Source organism: Palaemon carinicauda, chromosome 6, assembly GCF_036898095.1.
Source record: "Palaemon carinicauda isolate YSFRI2023 chromosome 6, ASM3689809v2, whole genome shotgun sequence".
NCBI lineage: Eukaryota > Metazoa > Arthropoda > Malacostraca > Decapoda > Palaemonidae > Palaemon > Palaemon carinicauda.
Genome location: NC_090730.1, coordinates 154,526,216 through 154,553,206, shown reverse-complemented (window position 1 = coordinate 154,553,206; position 26,991 = coordinate 154,526,216). Strand labels below are relative to the sequence as shown.

The window sequence follows — 26,991 nt, the reverse complement described above, 5'->3', positions numbered from 1 at the left end:
GGCCGGCGCAAGAATTGAAGAGACAGTGAAAGATGGAAATGGAAGGTTGTTAAAAGGAGAGGAGGTAAGGAAAAGGTGGGCGGAATATTTTGAAAGTTTGCTGAATGTTGAGGATGATAGGGAGGCAGATATAATTGCGGTTCCAGGTGTTGAGGTGCCAGTGATGGGAGATGAGAATGAGAGAGAGATTACAATAGAGGAAGTGAGGAGAGCACTAGATGAAACGAGAGTAGGAAAAGCATCGGGTATGGATGGTGTGAAAGCTGAGATGTTGAAGGAAGGGGGTGTGACTGTACTTGAATGGTTGGTGAGATTGTTTAATGTGTGTTTTGTGTTGTCAATGGTACCAGTAGATTGGGTCTGTGCATGTATTGTACCACTATATAAGGGTAAGGGAGATGTGCATGAGTGTTGTAATTCAAGAGGTATTAGTTTGTTGAGTGTAGTTGGAAAAGTGTATGGTAGAATACTGATTAATAGGATTAAGGATAAAACAGAGAATGCAATCTTGGAAGTACAGGGTGGTTTTAGAAGAGGTAGGGGTTGTATGAATCAGATTTTTACAGTTAGGCAGATATGCGAGAAATATTTAGCAAAAGGTAAGGAGGTGTATGTTGCGTTTATGGATCTGGAGAAAGCATATGATAGAGTTGATAGGGAAGCAATGTGGAATGTGATGAGGTTATATGGAGTTGGTGGAAGGTTGTTGCAAGCAGTGAAAAGTTTCTACACAGGTAGTAAAGCATGTGTTAGAATTGGAAATGAGGTGAGCGATTGGTTTCCGGTGAGAGTGGGGCTGAGACAGGGATGTGTGATGTCGCCGTGGTTGTTTAACTTCTATGTTGATGGAGTGGTGAGAGAGGTGAATGCTAGAGTGCTTGGACGAGGATTAAAACTGGTAGGCGAGAATGATCATGAATGGGAGGTAAATCAGTTGTTGTTTGCGGATGATACTGTACTGGTAGCAGACACAGAAGGGAAGCTTGACCGACTAGTGACAGAATTTGGAAGGGTGTGTGAGAGAAGGAAGTTGAGAGTTAATGTGGGTAAGAGTAAGGTTATGAGATGTACGAGAAGGGAAGGTGGTGCAAGGTTGAATGTCATGTTGAATGGAGAGTTACTTGAGGAGGTGGATCAGTTTAAGTATTTAGGGTCTGTTGTTGCAGCAAATGGTGGAGTGGAAGCAGATGTACGTCAGAGAGTGAATGAAGGTTGCAAAGTGTTGGGGGCAGTTAAGGGAGTAGTAAAAAATAGAGGATTGGGCATGAATGTAAAGAGAGTTCTATATGAGAAAGTGATTGTACCAACTGTGATGTATGGATCGGAGTTGTGGGGAATGAAAGTGATGGAGAGACAGAAATTGAATGTGTTTGAGATGAAGTGTCTGAGGAGTATGGCTGGTGTATCTCGAGTAGATAGGGTTAGGAACGAAGTGGTGAGGGTGAGAACGGGTGTAAGAAATGAGTTAGCGGCTAGAGTGGATATGAATGTGTTGAGGTGGTTTGGCCATGTTGAGAGAATGGAAAATGGCTGTCTGCTAAAGAAGGTGATGAATGCAAGAGTTGATGGGAGAAGTACAAGAGGAAGGCCAAGGTTTGGGTGGATGGATGGTGTGAAGAAAGCTCTGGGTGATAGGAGGATAGATGTGAGAGAGGCAAGAGAGCGTGCTAGAAATAGGAATGAATGGCGAGCGATTGTGACGCAGTTCCGGTAGGCCCTGCTGCTTCCTCCGGTGCCTTAGATGACCGCGGAGGTAGCAGCAATAGGGGACTCAGCAGTATGAAGCTTCATCTGTGGTGGAAATGTGGGAGGTTGGGCTGTGGCACCCTAGCAGTACCAGCTGAACTCGGCTGAGTCCCTGGTTAGGCTGGAGGAACGTAGAGAGTAGAGGTCCCCTTTTTGTTTTGTTTCTTGTTGTTGTCGGCTACCCCCCAAAATTGGGGGAAGTGCCTTTGGTATATGTATGTATGTAGTAATAATGAGGTTAGGTTTCATAACTAATTTCATAGTTGGGTTCTTCATTCATGTTTGAATTTGTTGTTCCTAGTAATTTAATAATTATATTTATATTGTTTTGTATTTAATCGGCATTCATAATTTCTCGTAATTTATATCTTATTTGTATGGAACCCTAGTTGTATGTAACTTTAAATATTATTGATAAATATAATATTGGTAAACTTATCTCTACATATATGATTTTCGCCCTAGTATTTTCACAATATTATGAGGTATTATCATGCTATAAACATCATTAAAAGAATCTGATAAGGATATATAAAAATATCCCTTACACCTATGATGGATAGCTTATGCTCGTTTAGGGATTTTGGTCTGCACATCTGAGCTTGGGTTTAAACGTGAATTGAAAGGTATCGATCGACTAAGATATCTTTATGTATAGAAAAGTGCCATTTCTCATACTTTGAATTTTGCATCAAATATTTAGCCCAAATAGAACTACTTTAGGCCTCTGTGGTGCACTTAACATCCCTAAGGTGGCCGTGACCGTCGGTAGTGGTCTGCGGTCATGGAAAAACCCGATAATTATGGTATTTTCTGTCATGGTGTTTGACTGGATTAAGTTTTACAAAATAGATTCTCCAGTCAGGAAAATTTAATTTTAGATTAAACCATTATTATACAGTATTTTGGCTAAATACAAATCATATTAGATTATTTTGTTGCGTAAACTGCGATGGAATACCAGCGTCACTTGACAAAGTCTCATCACGAAACAAAAGATTCTCAGAAATCTATTTTCTCCGTCTTTGCTTTTTTCCTCTGAAATTTTTCTCCGATGACTCATGAAACCTTAACAAGAAATCTTCCGTTATGACCTGCGTCTAATCTGTCTTGGCCTGTACATAGGATAGCCACAAAATGACCTCAAATCGTAAACAAATCAATTCTATGGAATATCTCCTTGTCAGTCTATGGACAGAATAATCTCCGAGTTAGGTTAGTTAAGGTTTTGGTCAATTTCAAGGACGTTTCCTTATGGGAGATGCTGGTTTTGGCATACCGTGCTCAGCAGGAGTAGGCGTCGCAGCACTTATGGTCTGTTTATTCCTGGGGCTATTTTACTTTCCTTAGCAAACTCTGAATCTCTTCCCTTCTCTTTCTTCCCATTTTACTCCCCAGTTTTCTTCCATTTTCTATCGTTCAAGATATATATCCAATATTCAAATCTAAATGGTTTAGCAGATTGAATAGAAATGAATTACAGCTGCTGTATAATACTGTTATACATTTATTCATTATCATTTATTCTGTTGGGATTTATGTTAAGAAAAATTTCACTCAGTAACTTGAACTAAAACTATAATTTTTGTTTATCCTATGTTTCAGACTTTTGCATATCAAAATGAATACTGTATTACAGTACCATTGAGTATTACTTGTAGACTGATGGTACAGTACGATAATGTGTTATCTTCAGCAGAATCAAACATTTCTCTTTTGCCTCATAGTTTTATCATTTTCATTTTTTATAAGGATTTTATTATGTGATTTTGAATTCCATGCACAGCACAATATGCAGTATTTCATATTTTTTTTCACAAATTTCTTTTTTATATTCCTCAGGAAGACGTTGTAATCGCCTTGTGGTATCAAGCTGATTGTCCTAATCTTTGCTGCGGCAGGAGATAACACCCGTCATATTGTCAGGAGTCTCACCCCAAAGGTGACTAAGACAATCGCCATCCAGCCCCATAGCAGCTCCGCATATCGTCTTCCATCATTGCTGTGACTCCAGACCCCCTCGTCTTCTACGGTGTCAGTAGAGTCAGACACTTCATTGGAGAGGCAGATTATCTACGGATCCATGGTTGTCTGTGGCCTTTGGGTTAGGTTACTTCCATTCTCCATCTTCTCCCTTGACCGTAAGATTTTCTTATTTTCAAGTCTCTGCCTTTGATAAGTATAAGTCTGGCTTAATAACTCTTTTAAAAGAATGTCTGTATACAGTATTGTATGATACTCTACCTACAGTCATTATCAATTTCTTGCTGAGCTTTTAGAAAATGGATTCCTCTCTAGTGATAGAAATAAGACCACACTATTTTATGATACATTACTGTATTGAACTGTATTCTAATATCTACTGCTAATCAGATATTCATAACCAGGTTATGTCTATGACCATTCTGCTTTGGTGAAGAACAGGTTTACCTATTCTTGACCAGCCTTGGGTTAGTTTTAATAGTATTCTGTACAACATTATCTTTAGCCAAGTCAAGCATTGCTCAATATTCTTCATAATTTGATCATTTTTATTCCTTGATAATTTAAGCATATTTCTTCATAGGATTATAAATTATATGTTCACCACAATATATTGTATTTTAGGGTTAAACTTTTGTTTTTTATTGTATTCTTAAAGATAAATTTTCTTTCAGGGAGACCTTGAAATTGTAATTGAAGAAGTCGCACATCCCAACCAAGGCAATGCAAGGAGACTGCTGTGGTCATATTGCCAGCGTACACCGGGCTTCCACATCATTGGATTCAAGCTCTTCAAGTCATCTGTGATGGTAACAAAGCCCAGCTTTTCCTTCTTCAGTAGAGTAGCCACTTTTATCCATGGTTCTAACATCTTCTTCCAACATCAGCATAACATGAGTTTGTTCCTGTGCAGATACAAACATCCGAGTCATTTATATGGGTTTACTCCCAAGTTGTTTTGCTATGACCAGAAAGAAAAATGTAAAACTGGCAACCATGTATGGTTACCAGGCAGTGCCATGGTTGGCTAGTGCACTTATACCTTTGAGATGCCGAGTCACTCTATTTATAAATGATCTCCCACGCTACGATCATGACCCCATGCTGGATTCTTTCTCTCTCCAGGGCTTTTTCTTTCAGTGTGCTTTGTGAGGTGAAGGGCTTTTAAGGTACAGTACTATGCTGACTTGCCCTGGTCTTGAAGGTCGCCCTTGAGGAACATAAGGTGGGTCCAGGTTGATCCGCACCCCTCGTACTTGAACTGCCGTGGTAAGCCGTGTGAAATTTGGTGGTAGTGGCCACCCTCCCAGTGGGAGAGGTTCCATGCACGTTGCAAGAAGAGAGCTAAGAAGGACGGGTCCCCTTCCCTGTCTTCTTCTGTTGAGAGCAAGAAGCCTCCTGTGACCCTCTTAACTGGGGGTGCAGCCATTATCTCCATAATTTTCAGATTAGTGAAACTTTAATGTTTGGTTGCCCTTAGTTTAGTGCATAGCAAACATTAGTCCCTATGTGACACTTATCCTTTGGCTTCAGCTCCAGCACAGCCTGGACTGGACTAAGTTCCAATATCTTTAGTTCCACATTATACCAATCTACTCAGATTCCCATCTCCACCCACGAGTGTGCTCAGTGGTGATCGTCACGCTTTTGATTTAGATTTTCAGAGCCAAGGTGACTTCTCACTTTAGGAGGACTCTCCAGGAAAAGTGCTGAAGATTTCACCCCACTCTCATCTGAGAACTTCTTCCCCTGTGCTGAATGAGAAGACATGTCCCCCTGTATGGAGGCAGCCATCCTGGAAGGTGCTTACTATTCCCTGGCTTGTATGCACCAGTTTGGGTTGCTCTGTACACCAAGGGGCCCGCAACATCACCTTTCTCCAGAGAAAGGCCCGACAATTCACCATTATCTTCTTCGGATGGTGATAGGACATCCACAGTTGTTGTGTCCATGACAAATTCCACTGAAGATTTGGCTGTTTCATCAGAGTACGAACGTTGGCTTCCCCTTCCCCAACATCCCTTTCAGAAGGCGAAAGTTATAACAATGTCAACAAACATCTCGGCTCCAGGTGTCTCAACCACACGTATTGGCATACCCTCACGAGTGTGTGCTAATGTCACAGAATATGCCACCATCCCTGCGGGCGAGTGTGCAACCTGAACGTGCCAGTATCTTATTACACACTCGTGGGAACACTTGATAAATTCGTGCTTTGACTCGAATGCGTAGCCTTGTGGAAGTGCCTAATGAACGCGTGCTACTTTTAACTTTGGTTGATACCCAGATTGCTACTAGCCCATGAGTTCAAAACCGTGGTTCAATGATGATTGTAGACGTGCTTATTTGGAGAAGCAGGAGGCCTATCACCTTTGGAAGGGTAACAGATCAGATTTGACCTGGAACAACTATACTCAGCTTCGAGCTTTTGCTCAGAGAGTTTATGCCTCAACTGAAAAGGAGTACAATATAATCATAAAAGAAACCCTCTCTGGTACAACTCAGGAACATAAATGGTGGTCTACCCTTAAATCTGCACTCTTAGGTGTAGATGCAACAGTTCCTCCTTTACTTAAACCAGATGGCTCAGTCACTCACTGTCCAAAGGAAAAGGCAACCCTTTTGGCTGATGTTTTTGACAGTAAACAGAGTAATGAAAAACTTGAACTTCCTCATTCCTGTTTTCCTGAGGCTAAATTAACTAGTTTAGCTTTTCGATCTCGTGAGATTAAAGATCTGTTGATGGACCTTGATGCTTATGGAGGTGTAGACCCTAATGGTATTTTTCCTTTGTTTTTTATAAAGACAGCAGATTTCTTAGCTCCAAAGTTATCTGTTATTTTACGCAAGTTAGCAAGAAGAGGAGCTTTTAGCACTTGTTGGAGAATTGGTAATGTTACTCCTCTATGTAAATGTGTTTGTGGTAGCTCAAGTCCCACTGATTACCGCCCAATTTCCATAACTCCCATATTATCTAAAGTTTTTGAACGTCTTCTGGCAAAACGTCTTAATAGGTTTGCTGAAGGTAATCACCTATTCCCTAGTTTGCAATTTGGTTTCCGGAAAGGCCTTGGAGCATGTGATGCCCTTCTTACAATCTCCAATGCAGTACAGAAATCCCTTGATTGTGGTCGGGAAGTTCGTATGATTGGCCTTGATTTTAGTGCTGCCTTTGACCGTGTTAATCATGAGGCCCTTGTTTTCAAACTGAAACAGTTGGGAGTGGGTGGGTCGTTTCTTAGCATTATTATTGATTTTTTAAGTAGTAGATCTCAAAGAGTTGTTGTTGATGGGCACCATAGTGAGTATAGGAATGTAATATCCGGTGTTCCACAGGGTAGTGTTCTTGGCCCATTACTTTTCATACTATATACACATGACATGTGGTTTGGCCTAGAAAATAAGCTTGTTGCATATGCAGATGATGCTACTCTCTTTGCATCAATTCCATCCCCTGAATGTAGATCTGGGGTTGGTGAATCCCTTAATAGAGATTTAGCTAAAATTAGTGCATGGTGCAAATTATGGGGTATGAAGTTGAATCCTAACAAAACTCAAAGTATGATTGTAAGTAGGTCAAGGACGGTGGCTCCTCAACATCCGGATCTCAGTATTGATAATGTTTCTTTAAATTTGTATGACTCTTTCAAAATTTTAGGCGTGATTCTTGACAGCAAATTTACTTTTGAGAAACATATAAGGTCTGTGTCTTCTTCAATTGCACAAAAAATTGGCTTATTGAGAAAGTCTTTCAAGATATTCGGTGATCAATCTATTCTGAAGAAGTGTTTTAATTCTTTTATCCTACCTTGTTTTGAGTATTGTTCTCCTGTCTGGTCTTCAGCTGCTGATTCTCATCTTAATTTGTTGGACAGAAACTTACGGTCTATTAAATTTCTTATTCCTGATCTAGATATTAATCTCTGGCACCGTCGATCAATTAGTTCATTATGCATGTTGCATAAGATTTTTCATAACTCTGACCATCCTTTACATTCAGATCTCCCTGGACAATTCTATCCTGTTCGTAATACTAGGCAGGCAGTTAATTCTAATAGCCAGGCCTTCTCCATCATAAGACTCAATACTACGCAGTACTCTAGAAGTTTTATTCCAGCTGTTACCAAGTTGTGGAATGATCTTCCTAATCGGGTTGTTGAATCAGTAGAACTTCAAAAGTTCAAAGTTGGAGCAAATGCTTTTTTGTTGACCAGGTGGACATGAGTCTTTTTATAGTTTATATATGACATATTTGTTGTTGACGTTATTAATAGTTTATATATGATATATCTCTTTTGACATTACCTTTTTTAGAATGATTTATTGTTAATTTGTTCTCTTCAGTTATTTATTTCCTTATTTCCTTTCCTCACTGGGCTATTTTTCCCTATTGGAGCCCCTGGGCTTATAGCATCTTGCTTTTCCAATTAGGGTTGTAGCTTGGATAGTAATAATAATAATAATAATAATATCCCGTCTTTTAGACGAAATAATAAAATAAACCTAATATTATACCAAGGTCTGCACAGACAAATATTAATCCCAACTTACCTACAGTATTATCCCACAAGCTACTGAGAGAGAGTAGCAATTTCAGATATTTCTCTTCAGAGACATGAAAGGAAAGAGGTGGCAGAACCCTATATCTTCACCTCTTCTAAGAGAAGGACACTCCAAAATCTAACCATTGTTTTCTATTCTTGGCTAATGCCATAACCTCTGTATCACGGTCTTCCACTGTCTTGGGTTAGAGTTCTTTTGTTTGAGGGCGCACTCAGGCACACTATTCTCTCTTTATTGTTCATATATGACAGATCTATTTTAAAGTTGTTACTGGTCTTACGATATTTTATATTGTTATTCATTACTTCATATATAGTTTATTTATTTTCTTAGTTCCTTTCCTCATTGGGCTATTTTCCCTGTTGTAGTCCTTGATCTTTTAGCATCCTACTTTTCTAACTAGGGTTGTAGCTTAGCAAGTAATAGTGATAATGATTGGAAAAAGAGACCCGGTTCTCCTCAATATTATTGTGCTTCCAGAAAAAGACATTTCAAGTAGACGTCTCCTGATCAATCTTTTTTCATCACAGATTTCAAGTTCAGACTGAGAGTCCCTCCCCTGCCGTGCAACCTCATCCCAACGTGGATAGAGACTCTTATCGCAGGAGTAAATAAATGTGGCTCTGCCCATTCTCTTACAGCGGCCTCTTCTCACCGTCCGAGCCACAGGCGTGAACGCATTTACGTCTAAGGAAAGGTGAAAGCCTCCAGTATCTTTCTGAAACAGGAACCTCGCTGCATAATTGTTAGGCAGGAGCCGACATACAATGACCCATCGTTGACTATTATTGATGACCCCTGATGGAGCAAGAACCAGTTCTACTGGTGTAGCCCCTTCAAGATTCCAACCCTCACATACCAGACGTCAGATTTCCTTAAAGTTATGAGTCTTATACGTTAAGAGCAGTTACTGCACCTTTTTAGCGTCTGAGATGCAAAAGATGCAGGTAGCTGCCATGTCAGCTATTCAGGTCTGCTCCTGGCTAGACCACTGGTCAGGGGCAATGTCATGCTTTGCTACTACAGAAAATATGAAGAATCCTAACGTAATTAAACAGTTTGAGGAAATATCAATGTCTGGGGGCTAAGGCTTTGAAATTCCTGGTCCATCAATCTGTCTCTTTGTGGAGATTGATTGATTTGGAGTGTACTGGCATCTTGACATCTAAGGTTGTTGACACTTATCATTGTGGAGAAATTGTCTTCGATCATAGAGACACTGTCTTGGCAAGGTGCTCCAAATAGTTGTCCCAAAATGATGCGCTATACCTGCAAAACTCTAACGTTGTGGACTTTCCTACATTTTCCTTCCACAGAGGTTGCTGTGGCAGAAGCCGACCAATCCTTGTTCATGAGAAGAGCTGCTCCTAGGATGCCCGTCCCGCAACAGCCTCCAAAACTGTGTCCAATTAAACGGTCAGAAGCACTGGCTCCTCCCGCCTTCAGACAGACAGTCAGCCACCAAAAAAGCAGGATCAGAATCCCAACTTTGGCTGGAGGGTATTGTGGCTCCCGCTAGGGAAGGCAGATCTCCGGACTTACCACCAGTAGGGGGATGCCTGCAGAGCTATAGAGAAAGATGGCAGTTCTCCATTCAGAATATCACATCCACTTCAGGGGCTGACCTCCCACATTAGCTCAGACTTTGATAGTCCCACCATAGAGGTGGAAGTCTCTCAGATGCTGGCTAAAGGGGCCATAGAGGAGGTCTCAGACAGATCCCCAGGCTTCTTCATCAACCTCTTCTTAATAGAGAAGTTCTCGGGAGGCTGGAGACTTGTCGTAGACCTCTCCCACTTGAACCAGTTTGTGCTCCAAACAAGATTCGAGATGGAGATCCCATGCACTGTTATTCAAGCCTTTAAAAAAGAACAACTTCATGTTGACCATAGACCTGAAAGATGCTTACTTTCAGATCCTTATCCATCCCAGATCTAGGAAGTATCTTTTATTTAAAGGCTTTGTGCTTCGGCCTGTCCACAGCAACCCAGGTCTTTACCAGAGTCTTTGCCCTCGTCACTGCTTGGGCTCACGTCATTGGTATTAGGCTGCTGAGGTACCTAGATGACTGTCTTCTCTTGGCAGACTCAAGATCTCAGCTACCGCACCACAGAGATCTCCTAAATTTTTTTTAGGGAGTTGGGAGTCCAGTTGAACCTCGAGAAGTCCAGTCTCGTTACCCAGCAGCGCCTCCGATACCTCAGTATGGACTTAGAATCTGTCCGAGCCAGAGCGTTTCCCTCTTCAGACAGGATGCAGAGGATCAGACAAGCTGCAGAATCTTTTCTCAAAAGGGAAACTCTCCCAGCTTATTTTCAGCAGAGTTTTCTGGGACATATAACTTCCCTAGAGAAGCTGGTTCCCTTCGGAAGGATGTGTCTTCTCTCATTGCAGTGGGCTCTAAAGAGCCAGTGGTCCCAGACATCAGACCCTCCTGGAGCTTTAGTGGAGGTTCCATGAGAAGTGAGAGTGGATCTGTTGTGGTGATCGAGGACAGAGAACTTGTTAGCCAGAATCCTACTACAAATTCTGCCTCCAGAATTTCTTCTCTTTACGGAGGCCTCTCGCCAAGGATGGGGAGCCTACCTTCAGAGATTTCAAGGATATGGTCACAAAAAGAAAAAACCTTACACATCAATTACTGGAAAATGAAAGTGGCGAATCTAGCATTACTCCACTTTTCAGAGACCCTCAAAGGTCTCGTATGTGGTGTTGATGAGCAGCAACTCCAAAGTGGTGACTTAAATCAACAAGCAAGGAGGCTCAGTATCCCATCTGCTGAGCGATAGCCTTGAGGAGCCAAGTCTTTAAACTAAAGGGACTCGATCTCTTTTCCTTGTGGGAGTTATCAGCTCTCATCAGGAGCTTTGAACAGACCTGCCCACCTCAGGAACTCAAACCCCCGTCTTGGAATGTGACGAGGGTCTTGCCATACCTTAGGATGGCACCTTACGAACCTTTAAATAGGACCTCAGACCGAGACCTGTCCCTGAAGAAAGTTTTTTTCTTGGCCCTGTATAATTTGAATACCTTCAACTCTTACTGATATGTCAATTGTCGTAATTAACATTCGGGTGCCACCGTTCACTTTAGGACAATTGACTTATTCAGTATATTTGTAGCAATCCAAACCTTGGCATAAGTCTCTTTTTATACTTTATTTATGAAAGATCTATTTTAATGTTGGTACTGTTCTTAAAATACTTTAATTTTTCATTAAATCTTTTGTATTTTATTTATTTCCTCTTCTCACTGGGCTATTTTTCCTTGTTGGAGCCCTTGCCTTTATAGCATCCTGCTGTTCCAACTAGAATAATAGCTTGGCAAGTAATAATAGTAATAGTGTACTTCAGAGGCTTAGTTTAAAAGATTAAAAGAATGGCGGAGGAAGGGACAGTGTCATTGCGCTAGCAAGCAGGACAAGGCCCTAGAGACTGACTATATATACATATGATCAGTGCCCAAACCCCTTTTCCACCCAAGCTTAGACCAGGGAGGGCCAGGCGATGGCTGCTGATTACTCAGCAGATAGACCTATAGGTTTCCGCAAACCCCCCATCCTTAGCTCACAAAGATAGTGAGGTTGTAGCCACTAAAGGACCTAACAAGTTTGAGCGGGAATTGAACCCCCGTCTGGTGATTTCCAGGCAAGGACGTTACCTATTAAGCCACCACAAACCCTGCTATTGAATTGAAACTGGTACGTGATGTTGGAGACGGATGAATCTTCCTATTTATAGTTGAGGTTGAGGGAAAGGCTGATCCCCACAGTTTCTTCTCAATTCTTTTAGTTCTTGAACAGTGCTGTAGTTGGATATGCGATGAAGTGACCTTAATAGGGAATCCATCCAAAACTGGTGCTCTGTAATGCCAAAACTTCCTTTAGGACAACGATCCTATGTCAAACAACATGCAATTCGTAGCCTAAGGTATACTGCACTGTACTCCTACCTAACCTACTGGTTACACTGCACAGTTAGCCTGGCAACTCAAGAATCTTAACTTACGGTTGGTGGCACAATTCCAAGCACATGCAAGCTTAGCATTGAGCAATTATCAAATCGTGTAACATCGTCATAACAAGACTTAATAATTTGCTGTTATTTTAAGAGATTAAGAGTTATGAAAACACATTCATCATCATCATCATCATTTCAGCCTTCAAAAGTCCTTTGTTGGATGTAGGCCTTCCCCAGGTTTCTCCACAGACTTCTATCGCAAGCTATTCTGTGCCACTGTTGCTTATGTTGGTCTAAGTCATCTCGCCTTTTACAAGGGAGAGATTAGACTTTCAAATGATAATGAAGGGAACAACATCTCTCCCCTCTCGAATCATCGTAGTTGTCTTGATTGTAAACACAAATACTCCTCCTTTGTTTACGCTTACTTTACGCACCAACGTATGCACACTCTCTCCTAAACATTCTCTCAATTTTGAGTGGTTGACTTAACATCTTGATAAGATCAAATCCAATTCTTTTATCCAGTCCACTAATTGTTAAGGGATTTACTATTAAGGTAAATGAAGAATTTCCACCAGCTAAGAGAGTGAGCAAACTGCATGGCTTGTACTATCATACCATATATCACATTCCAAGGGTTGGAAGAACCTAGATTTTTACTCTGTTCCAGAATTTGTGGCTCAAACTCAAAATCCGGCCATAAACGACACCAGATTTGACTTTACCGTCGGCTTTTTGTCGATCAAAGATTTCCAAGAACACAATCTCTTTTGGTTCCACTATCTCTTATTCTCAAAGTCTATAATTCCTCAGGAAAAGTTCCACCAGGGCCACTACCTACTGTAAAGGATTGTACCCATAGATCGGTGGATACCTTTTCTATGGGTCCCATTGTTGCAGCACAACAGTTGATTTAGGCAAAGCTCTTACAGGACGCTCAACCTTCAGTCACGTCATCAGTTATTCTCCGCATTGAAGCGTGTGAACGTGGAATGTTGCCTTTCTTCAATTCCTTCTTCATAAAATTCCAGTCGTCATCTGGTATTGTCTTCACCGAAGGAACCCTTATGTCAATCTGATTGTCATGTATTTGTAATTTTTTGTCAGTTTTGTGGCTACCTAAGAGTGATGTAGTACAACAGTAGGTAGAGACCAGTCCAACGGCTTCCTCCCGCTTGGGGAAGACTCCCATATAATTGACTCAGGAGGTTTGTGTCCACATTGAAACAAGCAATACTCCATAACTAAGCCAGGAAAAATCCCAGTAATCCAAACTGTAACCAACCATTTTCACTTGGCAGTTGTTTTGAAATCAATTGGAAAAGTATATTATAGACAGGATGGGTGTTTGCCATGTTAACTGTTTTCCCATCCTTTGTGGAATGTACACTGCTCTCTCCTTTTTTGGGGAAATTAATTTATTCTTTGACAACATACCAGGTACTTATCAAGTACAGAGAAGGCCTTATCAGGCTATCTACCTCATGATGGCCAGATGGGGGTTGCTGGAATCTTCTCCTTTGCTATAGGTCCTGGAAGACTGGCATATTCCAGGGAAGAAAAAAAACAAGTTTGGTTCCAGTGGGACTTCCTGTCCACCAATAAGAATGTGCCTCCCTGTTTCAAAGGAAGAAAGGTCTGTATATGCATAGGATCAATAGGTTTAAAAGTAATTAAAATTTGTCCTGGTTTTGCATTCCTTTCAAAGTTGAGCTTCCCCAGGATTGTGATACCCTATCTTGCAATCTGTTGGACGGAGTTTTCCTGATGGTATCTAGTAAAGTTTGGGGGGAGTCATCAGCTGATGTTGGCTGAACCTTCCTGGTCCTAGCCTGCCTGGATAGGGTTTTGGTCCCTGATCATATGTATATATGGTTGTTGTTGTTGAGGATTTCCTTTCCTTTGCTTCTGTCACTCAGGAGTGACCTTTTAGACCTCTACCACCCCTCTCAGCTCTGAGCCAAAGGTCAACAGTTATGTCTCTTTGACAGGATGGTAGGGGGCGGCTACTCTACTATGCTCGCTTATCTTAGAGGACTGGTTTGTGTAACTAGTAATATACAAATGTTAATGTTTGTGATATTTGAAGAAGAAACTCACTAATTCAGTTAGAAGAGTTTTTAGTTGTATGCAACTTCTTATGAAAATGTGAACATTAGAGTTAAAGTCTAAAGAATAATAAAGTTGATTAAATGATTACGTATTGTAAATGACATTAAGGATGAAACATTAGAGTGGTTTATGTAGAACAATTTTACAAAACTGTTCTTTTCTTTTGTTTTTGTTTCTCGAAATATACAGTGGGTGTTAGGTATCACAACTGCCTTATATGGCTACAAATAAGATAGAAAATATTCTTTGAAAATCTTTTAATTTAGTCTTGTATGATTTTGGGCTTGAAATATGAGTACACAGTCACCCAAGTCGTGGGTGGCCATTTTTCTTATAGCAGCTCCAGGTAACGCAAAACATTAGACTAAACTTTTCATTTGGCAGCATAAATTTGTTGCATATTAGAATCCTGTTAAGCAAGGCTTTCATATGATTTGTAAATTTCAGATAATGTCAACAGGCATCAAATTGCGCCGATACTCTGACATGACATAAGCATGTTAGTGGAAGGACCTGTGTCGCTAGAGGCCACAAGACATTTCTCGCAAATATGGAATGATGTGGAAGGTGAGTATGCGAAGTGTTCTGAAACGTCCACTTCCTTTTCATTTATATATCAGTGATGTCCCCTTTTTGTTCCAATCTTCATGGGTAGCCACTTCCTCTTATTTTATTGATTAGTATCTTCAGGCTTTCTGTCATGTGTTTTCCCGTATTCTTGAGCATTCTAATACTCACCGACGCTCTATCTTGAATATTCTTGCCTAATAAGGCCTTCCAGTCTAATCTTCTCTCTCTCTCTACCCTCCTGATGGCTGTGCTTGTCCAATCCATCATTGAATTATTTCCTCAGCAGTTTTTCCTTCTGCAGTACAAGCTTCTCTTTCTCAAGAAATAGATCCATTAAAAAAAAAATTCTAGTTTTATGAATAGAACTTACCTGGCATTTATATATACATAGCTAATTATCTCTATTTCGGCAGAATTTTTCTAAAACTAGGCAACCGCCTTGTGGTGGTTGGGTGGTAACACCCGTTAAAGGGTGGTAGGAGGAATCATTCCCGTTTTCTGTTCTTCAGTTCATCTCTGCCGGCCGGATCGACAACATGTTGGTCCGTCATTAAGAGTTTTTCTTCGCTTTCCTTGCTCGGTGTACCAGTCTGCTTTTTTGGTGAAGTACTCTGATTTGGGGTTTTGGCGATCGTTGTATTTTGTTTTCTCTTAGCTTTTTTGCTGTTTTTCATTATGAGTGAAAAGAGTCATTACCGTATCTGTGCGAATGAGGAATGTAAGGTGAGACTACCGAAAATGGCGGTAGACCCTCACACCGTTTGTTCTAATTGTAGGGGTTTTGTTTGTGCCCTTGATAATAGGTGCGGGGAATGTAAGGTTTTGGATGAGAAAGATTGGTTAATTATGAAGCGCTATGTGCGTAAGCTAGAGCTCGATAGAGTTAGGAGAGCTTCTATGTCTAAGTCTGAGTCTGTTAGTGGTAAGGAAGACGAACTTAGCGTAGATTTATCTATTGATCCTATTATTGATTCCTCTTTGGAAGTTGATCCTTCCCTTGAGGTAGTAACTCCTGCACCTCCTACAGGTTCCGTATCTACGGATGACCCTCGGTACGCTAGCCTGGCGGCCGAGTTGAAGGCCATTAAAGAACAACTGGAGGCCTTTAAAGGTAAGGAAAGTGAAAGTGCTTGTGTTAGTGCAGTGGAGGTGGCGACTGACCGAATCTGTCATACCCCTAGGCCTAGACCTCTACCAAGCTCCCAGGACCAAGGGAGAAGGTACGTCGATGACCGAAAGGGGGCGAGAAGTACGTACCCTCGGTCAGCCGTCGCCTCAGACAGTCCTGTTGTCGATTCCCAGGCTGCTCTTGACCGTCACGGGAAAGACGTGTCGGATGTGTTGTTTTCTTCTCCGAATTCGTCCAGACGTAAATGGAAGTATGAAGCTTCAAGACCTACTAAGAGGAGATGGAACCGCGACGAACGGTCTCGTTCTTTCTCTCCCGGTTCTAGCAGTTATGAACCTTGTCCGTCGGAGGATGATTTCGACTCCGTGCCTGTGAAAAGGGCGAAGCCTGCTGCCGAAGATCCTCCCCCTTTTACGAGTGTTATTCGTCAGCCCCCCCCTTCGGGTCCGCAAGACCCAGCTGATGTTGCTAAATCCTTTATGTCTGTCATGCAGGAACAACTTTTGACTTTAGTACAAGCCTTTAGCCGCCCTCACGCCCAGTCTGACAGACGTAAAGACGACTCGTTGCCTATTAAGAAGTCTGCTTCTAAGAGAGAACGGAGTTGTTCTTTAAAGAAAACTTCTCCCTCTCCACGCCAGGATGAGGAATGTGTGCTTTCGCCAGGCGATACTTCTTCGCGATACCAGGGCGATACGTTTTCTCGTTCTCGATACCGGGACGATACCTTATCGAACGATGCTGCTTCTCGTTCTCGATGCCAAGACGATACCGCCTCCCATTCACGTTACCAGCACGATACCTCCTCTCGTTCGCTTCGCCACGACGATACCTCCTCTCGTTCGCTTCGCCACGACGATACCTCCTCTCGTTCACGACGCCACGACGATACCGACCCTAGTTCTCGACGCCACGACGATACCACCTCTCGTTCACGACGCCACGACGATACCGCCTCTCATTCTCGCCGCCACGACGATACCGCCTCTCGCTCTCGACGTCAGAACGACTCTGCCTCTCGTTCTCGGTCCCAGGGCGATACCACCCTGCCTCTTCGGGACGATACTGCCTCTCGTCCCAAGGATTCTTCTAGCGCGGGACTCCAGGATGCAACCCGTCTTTTGCAGGATGATGCCTTTGATTTGCCCTTGTCGGGTTCTAAGGATCCTTCTTCTCTTTCGAAGGATATTGCAGATGTGGATCAGGACCTCGAGGATGTTTCTGATGACGATGATAATCCTGCCGACGCTGTGGGAGATTACAAAGTTCTCTCTCGCTCCCTTCTTGAACTTTTTGGAGAGGAATTCCAACCTGCTGCCCCTCAATCTCCTCAGTCCCAATTTAACAGAAAGAAGGCCAAGAAACAGTCGGCCTTCATCAAGATGAAGCTGTCTATCTCCGCAAAGAAGGCTCTCACGAAGGTTGATGACTGGATGATGGAGCGGAGACAAACAGTTAAGACTTCCTTCTCGTTTCCACCAGCTCGTCTTGCTTCAAGAGCGGGTATGTGGTATGCAACTGGAGAACCTTTGGGTCTGGGAGTGCCTTCCTCCTCCAAGGGTGACTTCTCTGGTTTAGTGGACTCTGCTAGAAGGCATGCTCTCCACTCAGCCAAGGTCATGTGGTCGATGTCGGAGCTGGATCATCTCGTCAAAGGTATTTTTAGAGCCTTTGAGGTTTTTAGTTTCCTAGACTGGTCGCTTGGGACTCTCGCAAGGAAAACTGAACAGATGGAAGGATCTAGGGACCTTACCAGTATTATGTCCTGTATGGATAAGGCCCTCAGAGATGGAGCGAATGAGTTGGCTGCTCTGTTCTCAGCTGGGGTCCTAAAGAAGAGAGCTCTGCTTTGCTCTTTTGCTTCTAGGTCTGTTACCAATGCACAAAAGTCTGAGCTTTTTTACGCCGCCCTCTCTCAACATCTTTTTCCCGAGTCCCTGGTTAATGACATTACACGTTCTCTGGCCCAAAAAGCCACCCAAGACCTTTTATCTCGTTCTGCTCGTAAGCCCTTGGCAGCCCCTCCTTCTTCTTTGAAACGGGAGGAAAGGAGATTCCAGCAGCCCTTTCGGGGCAGGACTACTTCAAGACCAGATTTTAGAGGGAGAAGGCAAGAATCAGGACCAAGATCTACCAGGGGTTCTTTCAGACCTCGCTCCAGAAAATGAAGTTCGTCTCCTCCAGACAGTAGGCGCAAGACTGTCAGGTTTTTGGCAGTCTTGGAAGAGGAGAGGGGCGGACACCTGGTCCCTCTCAGTCATCAAGGAAGGATACAAGATCCCCTTTCTGAAAAAACCTCCTCTCGCAGATGCTCCGCTGGCCTTAGTAGCCCGGTACTCAGATCCGGGGAAACAGAAGGCCCTAGTAGACCTTGTCAACCAAATGCTAGACAAGGGGGCGATAGAACCGGTTCGGGATCTATCCTCCCCAGGCTTTTACAATCGCCTGTTTCTGGTCCCCAAGAACTCGGGCGGATGGAGACCCGTCCTGGATGTCAGCACTCTCAACGTATTTGTGGAGAAGACAAAGTTCTCCATGGAGACGACTCAGTCGGTGCTGGCGTCAGTACGTCCAGGGGACTGGATGGTGTCCCTCGACTTGCAGGACGCATATTTCCATGTCCCTATCCATCCGACTTCGAGGAAGTACCTGAGATTTGTAATGGAGGGCAAGTGCTTCCAATTCAGAGCTCTTTGCTTCGGTCTCAGCACGGCTCCTCAAGTCTTCACCAGGGTAATGGCGAATGTGTCAGGTTGGCTGCATCAGGAGGGGATAAGGATATCCTTCTATCTGGACGATTGGCTGATTCGTTCACGATCGAGGGAGAAATGTCTGGAGGATTTACGGAAGACTTTTATGATGGCTCAAGATCTAGGCCTGGTCTTCAACAGGGAGAAGTCTCAGATCAGACCAAATCAGACTATTCTCTATTTGGGGATAGTTCTGAATTCAGTTCTTTTTCGGGCTTCTCCCTCTCAGGAAAGACAGACCAAGTGTCTCGTAAAAGTCAGAACTTTCCTGGACAAGAAGAGATGCACAGCGAAGGAGTGGATGAGTTTGCTGGGGACTCTATCCTCCCTCGAACAGTTTGTCTCTCTGGGGAGACTCCACCTAAGGCCTCTTCAGCACTTTCTTTCGAAGACGTGGAACAGAAAGATGCAGGAAGACTCCTTTTCCTTCCCCATTCCAATAGAAGTCAAGACTCTTCTGAAGTGGTGGCTGGACCCAACCTTGTTAGGGGAAGGGATCTCCTTACACAAGAAGAACCCAGACCTAGTGTTGTTTTCAGACGCATCAGAGTCAGGCTGGGGGGCAACACTAGGAAGCAAGGAGGTCTCAGGCTATTGGGAAGGAATTCAGCTGGGATGGCACATCAACAACAAGGAGCTGATTGCCATTTTTCTGGGGCTAAAGGCCTTCAAGGACTTGGTGTCTGGGAAGATTGTGGAGGTCAACTCAGACAACACCACAGCTCTTGCTTACATCAGGAAGCAAGGAGGGACTCACTCTCTGTCTCTGTTCGAGACAGCAAGAGAGCTCCTTCTTTGGGTGAAGGAGAACAGGATAAACCTGCTGACGAGGTTTGTTCAGGGACAGAAGAATGTAAGGGCGGACATGCTCAGCAGGAAAGGGCAGGTCCTTCCCACAGAATGGACCCTCAACCAACAGGTCTGTCAGAGTCTCTGGAGGCTGTGGGGGAGACCCCTCATCGATCTTTTCGCCTCCAACTTATCCAAGAGGATCCCCATCTATTGCTCGCTAGTTCCGGACAGAGAGGCAATAGCAGTAGACGCCTTTTTGATGGATTGGACGGGGATGGACACTTATGCTTTTCCCCCGTTCAAGATCATCAATCTGGTAGTCAGGAAATTCGCCCTCCTCGATTCGGGACGGATGATCCTGATAGCTCCGTTCTGGCCGATGAGGGAATGGTTCACGGAGGTGGTGGACTTGTTGATGGACTTTCCAAGAAGCCTCCCTGCAAGTCCAAATCTGCTCAGACAACCCCACTTTGAGAGATATCATCAAAACCCCCTCGCTCTCAATCTGACTGCCTTCAGACTATCGAGAAGCTCGTCAGATCGAGAGGCTTTTCAGCGCAAGCTGCGAAAGCTATCGCCAGAGCGAGGAGGGTCTCTTCGCAGAGGGTCTACCAGTCCAAGTGGGAGACTTTTAGGGCTTGGTGTAGGAAGCACAAGATTTCCTCATCCACTACCTCTGTGAGCCAGATTGCGGATTTCTTGTTGTACCTCAGACAGGACGCTAAGCTAGCTGTGTCCACTATCAAAGGGTACAAAAGTATGCTCTCTTCCGTCTGTCGGCATAGAGGCTTGGACTTGTCTCGCGATAAGGACTTACATGACCTCTTGAAGTCTTTTGAGACGACCAAGCAGACCCAGTTAAAGCCCCCTTCTTGGAACCTTGATGTGGTTCTTAAATTTCTGTGCTCCAAGAGATTTGAACCCATCTCACAGGCTCCCCTTAGGGAGGTTACCAAGAAGACCCTCTTTCTTTTGGCCTTAGCAACAGCTAAAAGAGTTAGTGAAGTCCATGCAATTGAAAAACAGGTAGGCTTCAATCTGAATGGGGCAGTTTGTGCCTTGAGATTAGACTTTCTCGCTAAGAACGAGAACCCTTCTAAGCCCTGGCCGAGGACCTTTGAGGTTCCTAACTTGACCAACCTAGTGGGTCAAGAGCAAGAGAAGCTGCTCTGTCCAGTACGAGCCCTCAAGACCTACTTGTCTCGCACGAAAAGTGTGAGAGGCTCTTCTAGCTCCCTGTGGTGTTCTGTGAAAGATCCTCAAAAGCCCCTTTCCAAGAACGCTTTGTCCTTTTTCCTGAGGGAAGTGATAAGAGAAGCGCATCTCTTGTGTGAGGAGGAACACTTCGGACGTTTAAAAGTGCAAGCTCACGAAGTGAGGGCCATTGCGACCTCGCTTGCTTACCGCAAGAACATGTCGCTCCGTCAAATTATGGATGCGACATTCTGGAGGAGCAACTCTGTGTTCGCCTCTCATTACCTCAGAGAGGTGAGGGTGGATTATGAGAAATGTTATACCTTGGGACCATACGTAGCTACGGCTTCTGTATTAGGAAAAGGAGTTACTACCTCCCCTCAACCTTAGTTTTGTTTACTTGTACATAGGTTGGTGTATTTTTTATTGGTTGTCTGAGGACTTCGACTTGTGTACAGTCACCTCAGTCTAGTTAGATAATTTTTATCTACTTTGCAAATGTTAGGTGGTTGGTTTGGTAAAGTTGCGGTTTTTTATTTTGGGCAATAGGTAGTCCTGAAGTCTAGTCAGATTGTTGGTCTCACCCCGTTGACAGACTCGATTGAGTGTTTTCAGCACTGCAGGTCACATCCTGGCTGACACTCCTAAGGGAAAGCGACTCAAGAGGCAGGAACCTTTGAAGTCAGCTACCTTAGCAGGTAAGGAATCAAGGTGTTTATTTATCCTACAACTTTTTTGGTTGTTTCCCCAACGATGTTACTGTCTATCACCCTCCTCCAAGTGTGTTAATCAGCTATGTATATATAACTGCCAGGTAAGTTCTATTCATAAAAATGGAGTTTTTATGATAAAACAAAGTTTTATGAATACTTACCTGGCAGTTATATATACATTCGAAGGCCCACCCACCTCCCCTCAGGAGACAGGTCGGGCATAGATGAACTGAAGAACAGAAAACGGGAATGATTCCTCCTACCACCCTTTAACGGGTGTTACCACCCAACCACCACAAGGCGGTTGCCTAGTTTTAGAAAAATTCTGCCGAAATAGAGATAATTAGCTATGTATATATAACTGCCAGGTAAGTATTCATAAAACTTTGTTTTATCATAAAAACTCCATTTTTCATCAACATTGTTTACTTCCCTTTTTGTGGGTTTATACATTACAAAGGGACATCCTTACCCTTGTTAGCAGTACAGTACCAACATACTACATTCTTCTCGATGATTCTATTCCCACCTTCCCTCTCGTGATGTCCTCTGTGAGGCATGACCTCTATCCTTCCCATCCTTTGCTTGAATGTGCAATATCCCTTGCTGAGGCGCCTTCTCCCCTCTTCTACTAGCATTGGCCGTATTGATCGCTATAGCTTCTTTCATGGGTGAATCTCCCATTTCTCCCCCTCTGGTACCTGCCTTGTGTACTCTGCTTTATTGCTTGTTTCCTTCTCCATTTCTCATTGTTCCTTCTGGGTACTTCATTGTTACCTCCTATGTCTATTATTCCCCATAATTTTATGGCTTTTTTCTCTTCCTTGGTTTCCTTCCCCTTGTCTTTGTCCACCTTTTACCCATTCATCCTCATCTCACTTGTTCAATTGCTTCCCTTATCTTCCCATTCTCTCTCTTCTTTCTCTTTCTCTGTCATTAGGCTCTTCCTTTTTCTTTCACCTACCTCTTGAATTAAGGTCTTTTTCCTGAAATTTGTTCATCTCTTTCAGGTCCTCCTCATAGCTGTTCAAGTGTCCTAGAATTGTGTACTCTCCGCCACCTCAATCGATGTCTCCAACCTTTCCTTTTAGCTTCTACACTTCTTTTCTTCAATATTAGCGTTATATATCTTTATTTTAGTTTTCTGTCTGCTTTTGTTGCAGTAATTCTGTAAATTTCCTTCCAACTCTGGCATCTCTGGTCGAGCTCTTGTGTTTTCTGTAACATATCCTTATATAGTTCCTCCTACTCCTTTATTAATTCCTTGTTCGCACTTTCCTGTACTTGTTTGTACGTCTTTTTATTGATATGAAGCAACCCAAACAGAATAAAAACAGGTCTTCTATTTCTTGTCTTTTCTAGATCTCCATCACATTTTGTCCCTCACCTGCTGCCGTGAAATCATGTCCACTGATCACATTTGTCGTATTGCACACAACGAACCACATCAATTTTTACACGTCATAGCACATCTATTGTCCTCCACTAAATTGTGTTTAGGTATTCAAAGTTGATACAGTCATTATTATTACTAGCTAAGCTACAACCTTAGTTGGAAAAGCAAGATGCTATAATGCCAAGGGCTCCAAGAGGGAAAAATAGCCCAGTGAGGAAAGGAAATAAGGGAATAAATAAACGATATAAGTAGTGAAAAACATTTAATATAAAATATAAAAACATTAACAACATTAAAACAAATATTTCATATATAAACTATAAAAAAGACTTACATCAGCCTATTCAATATAAAAAAGTTTGTTGCAAGTTTGAACTTTTGAAGTTCTCTAGATTCGACTACTCCACCTGACTAAGAAGATCATTCCATAACTTGGTCACAGCTGGAATAAAACTTCCAGAACACTGGGCAGTATTGAGCCTCATGATGGAGAAAGGCCTGCCTAGTATTACAAACAGGATGGAACTGTCTGGGAAGATCTGAATGTATAGGATACTTTTCATTGCTTTGGATAAGCATACTTAAAACTTTATTAAAATTTCTCTTTAACTCGATGCTTAAAACAAAGCTCTTGGCTGCTATATGACACATTGTGTATATTTCATTTTCATTGTCCTGTTATTATAAGAACACTATACGCAATGCCGTATAGCAGTTAGGAGATTTTTATAAGCATAGAGATACACAGAAAGTTTGAATATGTTTCAGCAGACCTAAGAAAATATTAACAACATTAGTATGAAGTATGAAATTGTATTTCCTTGCCGGTTTCTTACGGATTATTAAGTCTGTCTTTGTTGATATTAGCCAGAATCAGTCGTCAGTTTTCAGTGATATTGTCCTTGAACAAGATGGTGTTTTCCCTTAACAGAGACAGACAAGAAAGGGAACATTTTCCAGTATACTGTTTATGACCCGGGCACCCCACACTTGTTTCCAGATTAGCTGGGAGTGCTTTGTTGATCATGTAAGCTAAGAGTTCTCTTGCTTGAGGGTACACTCAGCCACACTGTTTTATCTTATATCTTATTTATCTTCCTCTTGTTATGTTAAAGTTTTTATAGTATATAAAGTGATATTTATTTTGATATTGTTGCTCTTCTTATAATATTTCATTCATCCTTATTTCCCTTCTTCACTGAGCTACTTTCCCTGTTGGAGCCCTTGGGCTTATAGCATCCTGCTTTTCCAACTAGGGTTGTAGCTTAGCAAGTAATAATAATAATAATAGGGTCAGTATTGCAGAGTATATTTTTATTTTTTTTATTTTTTTGTAGAGCACAGCCATACGATGTGAACTTAATAACTTACGGTTTAACTATGTGTGATGACTTTCTTATGATTATTTTAAAAGCAGAATATTTGATATATTGTAGAAGAGTATATTTTATTGGTGGAAGACTTAAGTAGTCACGGTTGGCACCTAATTCTTCACCACTGTAAATTATACGCAGGATGATTGTGTTGAGAGCTTCCTCTTTGAGTTGATCATAGTGTGGTAATGTCTTTTGCTCCGTTCTCATCCACAGCCAATATTTTTGACTTCTCTGTAAAGCCACCATAGAAGTAGAGAGGGAATTGCAATTCTTTCTTCTTTGGTGACTCTTCCCTTTTGTTTTTATTTTTCAGGTGAGTGAGCTTTTATTTGTTTGATGGTGGAGTTGTGTGGAAGACTTATTAGCCACTTCCTTCATTCTTTCATGTCTGGTAAAGAACTGTGTCATGCTCTCTTAGTGATAAAGGATGCCTCTCTATCTTGTCAAAAGTATTGTTTAATCCATTGTTGTATAATTCTTCATGTGTGTGTGTTGTGATGAAAAAATAAATGTATAAATTAGTGTTCCATTTTCTATAAAATAAACTAAGACTGCTACTGGTAGTGTTATGTAAAATTTTACTGATTTAATAAAATAGCCATTCCTAATATTTTAATTTCATTTATAATTACCTCGAATAACTTAATGTTTCTCATAATATTTATGTTGATACTTGATAAATTTGTTCTATACAGGAAATTATATTAGGTTAAGTTACGAAACCAATATTATCCCAATGTTTAACTTCCACATGACAAGATGGCAAAAATATAGTGAAGTCAAAATAATGACAGATTTGCAGCTATAGCAGCTCCCAATAAACTCACTCTAATAAGAAAACCAAAATATTTTATAGCTTTTAACAATATATTAAATCTCTTGGTTTAAAGTCCTTTAAAACATCAATAAACCAAAACTTTAGAACAGAACAGAGTTCTTGTTACTAAAACACACGTTTTATTGGTGCAGGTGTCGAGGAATGAGTCTCGGAACAAAATTGATAAGCTTTCTCATGTAACCTAAAAGATATTTTAAGACAAATCCTTTTTTGGGCTCAGGCCATGTCGTCCTAATGGAAGTTCCTTCATAGTAGCTTCCTAGGTTATATTTAACTACAGTGATATATCCCAGAGAATTTTACTTAAGGTATCCAGAATTCTAACTCCTGGCGCGAATATCCCTGGCTTTTGTCTTTAGGGATATCGCATAATATCAGAGGACGTATTCTTGACACGCCACATAGCTATCTACACCCCTAATAGCGTTTACGCTTCGAGTGGGGAAAGTGGCAAGAAGTGTAGGTGGGCCGTTATTAAGGCAACGCTCCTACTCCTAAGTCAGGTTAGGCTACCGATACAGGAGGCTAGACCTCCCTAGGCCTCACCTGAAGGCATATATGATAATGCCAACTCCCTGTGGCCTAGCAGACAGTCCTGTGCCGGCAGATCCTAAAGCCGAAGAATTGAATTCTTCCCTTGCTTAAGGTCTCCAACTCTAGATTCTGTTCCTATCCACCTGAGACAGCGACCTGGGTGCCACCATCTCATCCTCAGACTACCCCAGTCTAGGGAATTGAATTCCCTGGCCACTAAGGTTGTCTTTACTCTGGATCAGAATCTTTTAGGTTAGGTAGGACCTACCGGGTGCTACCTCACCTACAGGACCCTTACCCCTCCCCTGCTGTCCTTTGGTGTTGGCCTAGCCTTCACACATCTTGGCCATCATTCTACAATCGACCCTACGGGTAGATTGTGGGATTGGCTCGGGTTCTTTGTCGGCTCCCGGCAGAGATTCCCCTAACCTATCGAGTGTTCTTCAGTCCTTCTACTGAGTCAAGGGAGGCAGCAAGAGAGACGCTGGGAAATGTTTCAGAGGTTTCCAGAAGAACACCACTGGCCCATACCTTCCTAATGAAGGGATGAGAGGTTGTCTGTTCCCTAGGGCATCTTTGGATGTAGTTATCCCTCAAACTCACCCTGAGATCCCCCTCGTCCAGATTCCGATAGAATCTGATGTTTCAGATGCCTTGAAAGACATCCAGCTGGAAGACAACTTGTCGGTGGTTGCCGAAGATACGGAACGCAGTCTTCTAGCAGAAGAGCAGGATCAGGAGGCTGTCTTACCTCCTGAAGGCGACGACGAAAAAACCAAAACTATTTCGGTTTCATTGGCTGCGGTGACTGAGCCTGTCCCGTCGAACTCTTCCGCCCCCCAATTGGATACGATTAGCCATACGCTAACTTCCCTTCTGTCCATGTTTCAGGACATGAAGTAGCAGTCATCCGAGAAGGAAGCTGCACTTCGTTCAGAGATGCATCAACTCGTATCTACTCGTTTAGCCCCCAAGAAGCTAAACGTGAAGGAACTTCCCTCTTTTTCAGACATCAATCCTTGGAGGTATGCTGGACACATGCCTATGTTAGGAAGGAAGATCTTCCTCTCCGACAAACTGGGCACAGTCGCAGTAGAGGATGTTGAGTTCTGGCCCAGTAAAGGGGCCTACCCGGATTGTTACGTTCGCTTAAGGACGGAACCTCCCTCAAAAGAGGAGACGGAGCTGAAAGAGGTCATCATCAGGACCTCCCCAAGACCCAGGCCTTGTTCACTAAGACCTTGAAGGAGAGGGCCTTCTCTAGTTCCAAGGTACCGGCTCTCAGCACGAAGCACCCATCCTTCATTGCTGCTTCTTCCCGTGCCTTCCCCTT

The 26,991-nt window shown here is 42.6% G+C and overlaps 2 long non-coding RNA genes across 4 annotated transcripts in view; both read left to right on the top strand.

Moving 5' to 3' along the window:
• Positions 1 to 24,894, top strand: part of LOC137642747 (uncharacterized) — a 63,518-nt gene extending 38,624 nt beyond the window's left edge. For 2 of the 3 annotated variants that reach the window (XR_011044849.1, XR_011044851.1), the window contains 4 exons: positions 3,589 to 3,887; positions 4,404 to 4,538; positions 14,814 to 14,933; positions 24,600 to 24,894. This is a non-coding gene — a long non-coding RNA (uncharacterized lncRNA). Of the gene's footprint in view, positions 1 to 3,588; positions 3,888 to 4,403; positions 4,539 to 14,813; positions 14,934 to 22,876; positions 23,938 to 24,599 lie in introns of all 3 variants that reach the window. The other variant, XR_011044850.1, reaches the window with a different exon arrangement.
• Positions 1 to 26,991, top strand: part of LOC137642749 (uncharacterized) — a 136,756-nt gene that overhangs the window by 70,066 nt on the left and 39,699 nt on the right. The window lies entirely within an intron of this gene.